Source organism: Mauremys reevesii, linkage group 11, assembly GCF_016161935.1.
Source record: "Mauremys reevesii isolate NIE-2019 linkage group 11, ASM1616193v1, whole genome shotgun sequence".
Lineage (NCBI taxonomy): Eukaryota > Metazoa > Chordata > Testudines > Geoemydidae > Mauremys > Mauremys reevesii.
Window position 1 is genome coordinate 53,401,393 of NC_052633.1, and position 9,940 is coordinate 53,411,332.

Consider the following 9,940-nt stretch of genomic DNA (forward strand, 5'->3'; position numbering starts at 1 on the left):
GTGCGCATATGGATACTCCAAAACCAGAAACTTCTTATCACAGCTCCCCATAGCTAACCTATATACCAAGGCATGTATACTGTACTCATCGTGGTGGAAGCCATACCAAAACTAAAGCTGAGTCTTGGGCTATGCTTGAGCATGCTCTATTTCAGTGTCCTATTCTGGTTTACCAATACAAAACAGGCTTCTAAAGAAACTGGCCAAGTAATATCGGATAGGTTGTAAGGGGGTAGTTGGGTAGAGTTGTGTGTGTATTGCAGCGGCGGCTCCAGGCATCAGCACTCCAAGCGCGTGCCTGGGGTGGCAAGCCGCAGGGGCGGCCTGCCAGTCCCTGTGAGTGTGACAGTCAGGGAGCCTTCAGCGGCTTGCCTGTGGGAGGTTCACCGGTCCCGTGGATTAGGTGGCAATTCGGCAGTGGGTACGCCAAAGCCGCGAGACTGGCAGACCTCCCGCAGGTGCGCCGCCAAAGGCAGCCTGCCTGCCGTGCTTGGGGCGGCAAAAAAGCTAGAGCCGCCCCTGGTGTATTGGATATAAATAGTGTAGCTAATTGTACATATTTGGACCTCAATTCTTCGTTGTGATCTGCTAGCATAAATCATAGTCTTCCACCTGGTTGCAGAAGGTCTCCACTAATGGATACTAATGCAGCAGTGGGACTATAAGTTATATCCCTCCCCTCCACCCAACATATGCTGCTGCTTCTAGCTAGGAAGTGACTTTTTGGACAGGGACTCTGTTACCAACTCTCACAATTATATTGAAAGTCTTGGGATATTTGGTGAATTTCTTAAAGCCCCAGTTCCTAATCATCTCATGCGAATTAATGAGACTGTCATGTTTCATTTAAAATCAAAACATACATTTCTAGCCTCATGATTGCCGAGAAAAGTTTGAAAATGTGACTTGAGTGCACCTTAAAGGTCCAAACTCCAGAAGGAAAATAAAATGAAGACGGCGTGAATGTCCTGGTTCTGAGACTAGCTGCACCTTTGGCCCTTCTGTAATTCCTTGGAGTGCACTCTTTAAGGTGACAGGCCTCACATCTTCATTTCTCTCAGGGTGGAATCCTGTGATTTTTCCCACTCTTAGACTGGATCCCCTGGCTGCAGTACCACATGTAACCACTGAGACAGCTCAACAGGTCCAGCTGGGTTTGGCTACCTATGGGTCTTCCCTTCAGGAACTGTGACCAGAGGTGAATACAGTGACCAAAACAGCCTTCTCGAAACAAAGCATTGTTTAATCTCAACTGTAGGAGCAAAGCATAACACGATAAAAAGTGTTTTTTTTTAATACAAATAATGAATACACACATCTATCTTACTCATAGGCTTAGGTAGGCCAAGCTTATCCCAGACATCCCAATGTCTGTTGGCTGGGGTTCAGTCTGCTCCCCAGCAGTCTCTGCCTCCCCTCCTTCCCTGTCCTTCAGGTTCTGTCGCTATCCACTCAAAGTTCTTTGCGTCAGTTCTTCCTGCTTAGATTCCCCCTGTTTTTGCAAACTGGGATTCCCCTGCCTACCAAAATTAGACTGACCTAACAAGGATAGCTCAGTGGTTTGAGTATTGGCCTGCTAAACCCAGGGTTGTGAGTTCAATCCTTAAGGGGGCAATTTAGGGATTGGTCCTGCTTTGAGAAGGGGGTTAGACTAGATGATCTCCTGAGGTCCCTTCCAACCCTAATAATCTATGATTCTATGGTCGGAGGGAAAACTTCAAAAACAAATTGTCCTCTAAGTACTGGCAAATGGGACAGTCTGAAGCTATTGTCCTCTTTCCTGCAAATGTCCCATAATATGTCTTTGAAGTTACCATTTATAATCCTATAACAAATCACACAATAACATTCAAATAGATGGAACAATAATATTCATAATATAGGCATCCCTACATCCTTTACAGCATGCATATATAAAATCACTATGTTCAAGGAAATATGTTTGGTTGGGGCCTGACTCTTGGTTTTGAACACTTGGATTGGCAGTGCAGGGATCTATCTTCCTGTGTGGGTGAACACTGTCTCGCATATTGTTGGGCACAGCCAGAATATAATTAAAAAATATAACTAAGCTCATTTACCTCACCTGCTGATCTGGCAGCACGATTTTACTGTTAACATATTTCATGTTTTTAGTTGTCAATATATTTTGCTATATATAAATCCTCATCATTTAAAAGCTGTTGTGAAAAAAGGTGGCACCTACTGAATTTCATTATAAGAATTTCTTAGCGATACAAAAGAGATGAATAAAAATGCATTGTATATGATATGGCCACCAATTAACGTTTAAAAGGGACGAGCAAAGTGGCTAGGCTCAAATAAGCTCTGCTATATTGTAAACATTTCACTCAAATTTGAAGCTAATTTGAACTCAATCTATAATGAAGCTAGTTTAGATAATTTAATTTTTTTTTACATTGCTCTGTATTTCCTGATTCTGTGAAGTGCTGAAATAACATGTCATGTTATTCCTGGTCGAGCTGAAAGGAGGAAGTATCTAGATTTCAGAAGAAAACCTTTTTTCATGAGATTCCCTGGCCAGTTTGGCTGATCCAAGTGGTTCATGTAATTTTGGATGAGGTTTGGATGAGGTTTATGTAAGCAACTTAAGTTACTTACTTAAGTTACTTTTTGTTCATTTCCTCAAATTCCCCAGACGCATCATTTTCAGCTGTGGGTTGCCAGCAATCTGTGCACTAGAGTCATCCTTTTACAGCATTTTATTCCTTTTCTATGTGTGTGCACAAACTGTTTTTTGTTTTGGGTTGTATGTTATGAGGAATGTAATTGAGCTCAGTTGTGCTTTGTAAGTTTCATGTTTAATCAGTAAAAACAATGATGGAATGTCTGAGGTAATTAAATTTTTTTAGGTTCCTTGATTTTTGTTTTCTAAATGGCAGGGTCTGTTCTAGTGGTAGACACATCTCCATAGTTTCAGGACTCTAGATGGGATAGTAGTCTGAAAGTTTAGAAGCTTATTCAAGTAGTTGCTTGATTTGTTTGAGGTTGGCTGAAAATCTCATGAAAAGAGACTTTCATGTAGGAGTCTCAGGAATTCCCAATCTCAGATGTGCTAGAAATACTAGAACAATCTTTTTTGGAGTATTTTGGTACTGTACGTCTTCTCCCAGTCCTCCTGCACACTTCATGGAGTGAAGAATCAGGGTCATGGGACACTCAGGGGTGTAGTCAAGAGCTGAGCTAAGGGTTAGAGCCAGGGACCAGAAGCTAAATGCTATAACTGATGGGCAAGCCAGAGATGTGGTCAGAAAGCAGAGCCATGGATGTCAAGACAGAGAAAGGCAGGAATTGGAATGAGCACAAGAGTAAGCTGGGCAGGAGCAGATATAGGAAGCAGGATCAAGCTCAGCTGCAGCATGAGATGCACTGAACAGCTAGCAAGCTCTGGCTGCTGCTGGGTCAGGAAGTAGCTTAGTTCTGCCTCTCTACTGACAAGGAAGCGCATCAATCAGGGAGACCCTGCCAGGATCAGCTATGCCCACTGTATTACTAGGAGACTGGCCTTGCTGTGGCAGGCTCCATGACAGAGAGAATTCACAACACCCTTTGTGAGTTATACCTACTTAGCACCTGGCTTCCTTTTCAGGATGACTGTTAAACTGAGCTCATCTCTGTGTGTTCATCTGCTTTGCCATTTGGGACTGGTAGTGCATCTTCCTATATATTCTATAAAGTACCATGCCACAGCAATGACAAAGCAGATATAATAAAGTAATTAGTATAGAATCATAGAAACATAGGACTGGAAGGGACCTCAGTAGGTCATCTAGTCTGGTCCCCCTAGTAATAGGGATATTACTTGCTCTGATGTTTCTTCAAATGGACTAAAACATGGCAAAGTTATAGTTGTTGAGTATATGTGAAGACTAATAAACTTCAGCCTCCTGAGTGTCAGTGGTTTAGAGTTATATTACTGATGAGCTAGCTTCTTATTTATGGTAACTCAGGCTGGGTAATAACTTACTCTATAAGCAGACCTAGTGAAAGTTCTTCAGCAGCAATTGTAATTCTTTGTAAACAATGGGGCTACTTATGGAATCAAGCATTACCCAGCCTGAGTATGGATGAAAGAAGCTGGCCCACATGCTCTGATATTCTCATGCCTTGCTGCTATATTTCACAATCCTAAAGAAGTTCATTCTGTTCCTGGTTCTCTGATGGTGTGGGGGGTTAGTAAAATGTTGTCAGAAAACTTTTTGCAGACCAAGGACTAGATCTTCATCTAGGTTTTTTTTTGTTTGTTTTTGTTTTTGTTTTTTGTTTTTTTTTAAATGCAGCATCAATGGAGCGATGCTGATTTATACCTCCCGATGATCTGCCCCTAAATATCTAAACTGCCCCAATACCAACATACTTTTATGTATTAAATGCATATGGTTCCCATCATTTAATATTTTCGCATCAGTGTCTCACTGGCAAAACTCCCCTTTAAATCAATGTGAATGTTGTGTGTACATTAATGGCAGGAGTAGTCCTCTGGTCTCTGACATAATCAGCCCAATATGCTCTGGGCTGCAATTCACTAATTGAAATGATCAAGCAAGGAGAATTTCCTTTTTCTAAAATAGTATAGTGTCAAACTAACTGAGTAATCATCAAAATGGTATCTGTTAGATAATCTGATTTTTTTTTATAAAGAAATACATCATTAGAGGTGACTATATAGTCTTACCATTATGGGGTGCAGTTATCTGTGTCAACTAATTAGTGCAAGGATTAACTACAGGTTTCATTAAAATGTGAAGGTTTGAACCTTGTTCTCTCTAGTTATTGAATGTGTTAGTCAAAAGGTCCAAGTAGGAAGCACCCTGCTCACAGGAGTTTTGGTGAGTTAGCTGAACCATTTTTTTTTAAAAGCTCTTACAGAATCTTTCCAGCTGATGCTCCATGTTGTGACATGTCATGTAAGACTGCATCTGTTATGTTGAATTAAGAATATGAGAGAAACTCTGACATGATGAATCACAACACAACTTTAACAGCAGAAACATTTAAAACACAATACTATTTCCCTGTCACTAACCTCAGCCCTGGTAAAGATGAGATATTTAGTTTAGTTTCCATCTTTACTAAATCTTCATTGGATCCTTAACAAATCTTCTGGTAATTTTAGGCCCAATCCTTGAGTTTTTTAGACTTGAAAACTGTCATTAACTTCTAAGTACTGAAGTCAGTGGAAACTTTGCCTGAGTAAGGACTGCAGGACTTGGCCCCAGAGTTTTTACCATCTGTGAAGTATAAAATAGACTCAAGATTATACTAGCAGACTTGTTATTTGACAGTTTATAAAATATTTTAGTATCTTTTTGGCAGTAGCAGTTTGAATGCTGGCAAATGTACACATTGCTTGCAGTTTCAAAACCTTGTAATGAGTATTTTCCACTGTAATAGCAGTGAGTTGAAATTTGGATAAACCACTTAGACTTGTGAACTCTGACATGCATGGTAACTATGTCTTTGCAAAAGAATTTTGTAAAGTATTGGAGCTCCTACTAATAGCACATCCATCTTTCTGCACACCATAAATCTTAAGAAAATTTCTATTACTCTGCAATTTGTCTGGCTTATGCTATTTATTAGCCATTTTATTCTGCTGCTTTAAGAAGTAATGTGATGTTCATTTTATTGCTGGTTCAATAAATTGTTAATTATAATGCAGTGATTGCTGCTGACGTGATTTAAAAGCTACATTAGCACTATAGCATTAAGTTTTAACTATTTTACCCTTCAATTCCCTGTTTATACAACAGTAAAAGGAAAATGGTCTTAGACTAATTTAAAAAATGAAGGTACTTGTATCTATTGATCACATGACATACTAGAAACTTTTGTTTAAAAAAGAAAAGGTTACATTCAGGTCTGGAAAGAGAAAAAATGCATCAACCAATTGCAGTGTTGCACTGCAGAGAAAAGTGTTCTTAAGGCAAAATTAACCCTAAAGTTAAATTAACTAAATTATTCAATTAAAGTTATTAAAGGAAAAAAAGGTATTCAGACAAACCACCATAATTTTCTAGACATTGCATGCATTAGCTGGAGTGCACATTCTATGTGTGACTATTAAAGCAAAGGAATTTTACTGAGGCCTAAAGTGGAAGAAGCACATACTTTCTATAAGTATTCTATAAGAATACTCTCTGTATGAGGCTTGGGGGAAATCCTCTTAAAAGTGAAAACAAATTGCTACAAGCATAATAAAAAGAATCCATGACTGAATACATAGACACCACAATGGCCTCTAAACCACAAACCAGGACCGTATTATGTAAGGAAAGACTTCACCTCAGAAACACAGACTTCCTACCCCTTATGTGAATGAAAGATATTTATTAGCTGTTAATACTATTAGAGTATGTAGCCTCTAGAGAGTGAGGCCTTAAGGAGATCTGATCCATCTAATAGAAAGCATACACATCATATATATCCAGCAAGTTCTTCCCCAAATTATTTACTTTTCTCAATTAAGTCAGACATCAATTTTGAGCATCTGGCCTTCACAGAAAGTCAGTCCAATAGTTGGGTGCCAATCAGTACCGGAGCTTGATACATGTATAAACATAAGTTATGAATCTGGGTGTTCAGCTTTTGTAGTCTCCTCCTAAAGAAAAAGCATTCTTTAAAACTGCCATCTGAGCATGTGCAGGTTGAGAAAGGACTGAGAGAGCTGCTTGCTCTGTGCAGTTGTTCTTCCACACTCCTTTGGCTCTCCACAGTGATTGGTACAGCTCTGGCATGTTTCATATTTGTGCCCTCTGAGTTTTAGCAGTGTTTATGCCTTTCATTGTCTGTATTGTGAACTGTGACAATTAAGCTTAGTATGCTTGTAGTGCAACTCTCACATCTCCATATCTTCTCATAGTGAAGTTGAAAGTTCACTGCTAGTAACTGTATCAGCACAAGCAGCAAAACAGTTTTCTTGAGTGTTACTGTAGCGGATATCTGACCCATTGTATAGATGGGTAAGTGGAGATAGTGACTAGGGACCAAGGTTATTACGCACCTAAAAATGCAGATAGGCACTTTTGAAAATTTCAGTAAGTACCGACGTGCCTAACTCCTACTGAAATCAATGGGAGTTAGGTAAACTAGGTGCTTTTGAAAATTCCACTAGGCATCTTTCTGTATATTTAGACATGTAAATACCTTTAAAAATCTGGCCATAGATGATTTTTCCAAGATCACACCTGAAGTCAGTAATAGTTAATGAATCCATGAGTCCTATTTTGGTCACCTGTTATATCCTCTATACACCCCACTTTCCCAACTGAATCAAGGTGAAAATTGTCTTTGTCTTGAAGGAAGGGATTTTTTGTTTCCAAACAGCATACAGCAAAACTTTGTATTTTAATATATCCTAACACTATTTTTATAGCATCCTTATATTGTTGGTAGTCAAGACAGTAATTTTATAGGTCAATAAAGGACGAATCAGCCATTTCTGAAGGTGGTAACAAGAATTACAGAAAAGGAAGGTGTCTGAGGAAAAGTTTGACAATCTGCTAACTCAGATTTGATTCTAAGGGAGCAAAGGTCTGAGTTAGAGACTGATAAAGATAACTATGTTGGCATAATATATTTAGACTTCTGCAAGGTGTTTGACTTTGTACCTCAGAACATTCTAATAGAAAAAATAAGATGTATAAAATCAATTTAGACCATATTAAATAGATTAAAAACCGGTTAGCTGATTGTACAAAGTAATTGTAAATTGGGAATCATCATCCAAATGGGGTCTCGCTGGGATCTGTTCTTGGCCAGTAGGAATTCCAAAATGTCATTGATGAGAGCCAGCGCCTGGGAGCCCATGTAATTTGGGCTGCCGAGCAGCTGAGCCAGGGCTGTAAAGGACCCAGGAGTAAGAAAGCCCTAGGAGCCTGGGCTGCTGGGAAACCTGGGACCCTCTGCAGCTCACCAGGCAGGCCGCTGAGGAGATGGATGGACAAGTTGGCAGGAAACTAGGTAGGTGTCCATGGAATATTTCAGTTTCAATGAACTGGCATTTTCCAATGGAAAAATTTTCGAACAAGTTTCCACCCGGATCCAATTTTAATACAGTTAAATGTGAGGTAATGCGACTATGAACCACGAGTGCAGGTCAGACTTGATGGTGAACTGTGTCCTGGAAAGCAGTAACTGTGAATAGAAATTAAGGATTATGGTGGATAATCAACTGAACATGAGCTCCTACTTCGGTGCAATAAAGCAAATGCAGTCCTTGGATGTATGAGTAGAGAAAAATCCAGTAGAAGTAAGGAGGTGTTATTACCACTGTATTTGTCATTAGTGAGACCATTACTGGAATAGTGCGTCCATTTTTTTTGTGTCCACCATTTTAGAAATTGAAAAAGGTTCAGAAAAGAGCTAAAAGAATTTATATAGGGTCTGGAAAACCTGCCTGACAGTGAGGAGAACTTCTGGCTTTCAGTAGCAAAATTCTATGGTATAACTAGGTACTAACAGTCAGGATGGACAGACAGATTAGAGAGAATGCGCCAACAGAAATATATAGTTTAACATAAAACCAGCGTGTAATGCAGTAAGTAGCAATGAGCAATTCATAATGAAAGATTTGAAAGGAAGATGGTAAGACTGTACCAGAAATATCAAGGAAATGGTTATACAGGTAGCATGCAAAGCAACTGTGGTAGAAGAGTAATGAAAGCACCAGTTTCTTGCACATAGGAAACCACTTAAAAGAATTGAGAGAATGAGAGAGGGCTGTATTATATGAGGCATGCAGTGTCAAAATTGTCAGCCTTTGTTTTTGAAAACTGTTCACATTGTAAATTTGGAGATACCAATTTACCACTGGCTGTAGATAGCACATATAAAGTTATCCAGAAACCCATAACAGAAAAAGAAACTACTAATGAACTGTGAAACCAGATGCTTTATGAAGGAGAAGTGCATTCAAAAGTCTGCATATTATTATTTTGTATTTCAGTAGTGCCACAGTGTGCTAGGTAATTTTCAAACATAGAGGCAGACTCAGTTCCTCCCCTGAAGTGCTTATGAAAGGAGTATTTTAATGTATTTGTTTGGCGTGAGGGTGGGAAAGTATTTGTGATTTAATAAGGGACCCTTTGTTGATTATTGTTGAGATTTGTAACACAAGTGTAAATTATAAATTTCATTTTTCAAGAGTATTTTACAGTTCGGGGCAAGGTGTGAATCTATTGCAGACAACCCAGCCCCATAGAGGAGACCACCCTTGGCTTTGACTAGGACTGTTAAAAAGTGATACTTGAGCCTGGATGGCTTATGTCAGAGCTTCTAAGAGCTAGACTGGGCTGAAACTGAGGGTACTTGATGCCCCAGAAATATGTATGAGACAAAGAATATGCTTAGAGATTATATCTCAAAAGGGTTGACAGTCAGGAGAGAGTGGGATATGGGACAACAATATCTCTCTAGGGGAAAGCCTCTTCAACACACAGAGGCCATTGTGAGTGTGTTAATTACTTCTGGCTTAGTCTTCTCTGGAAAGCAGGAAGGAAGAAGGGGAGACAAAAGAAGGAGGCTAAAAGAACAGGCTAAGCGAACAGCATGACAGGTTGTCACCTAGGGCGAGAAGGGCCATGAAGCAATGTTTGCTTCTAAAGGAATGTAAGCTGATTCTTCTCTTTCTGTAAGCAAATCTAACAACCTACATAGCTAATATTTGGGAAAAATAAACCTAAAATATGTTTAACTTTTTAATCAATTGTACCTGCTTTTAATGTAGTTTACTAGGAAGTCTGCTGTCTGTTTGGAAAAATTAGCCCAGGTCTTCTATTTCCCAGGAAAAATAAAGACCCAGATAGGAGCAGCCTTAGGGACCTGTCAGGTAAAGGAATCTGGAGACTCAGGGAACTCACCCTTGTTTCAGTCTAGAACAGCGAGGGTTGTGGGACAGACATCAGTGATGGGTGAGTTG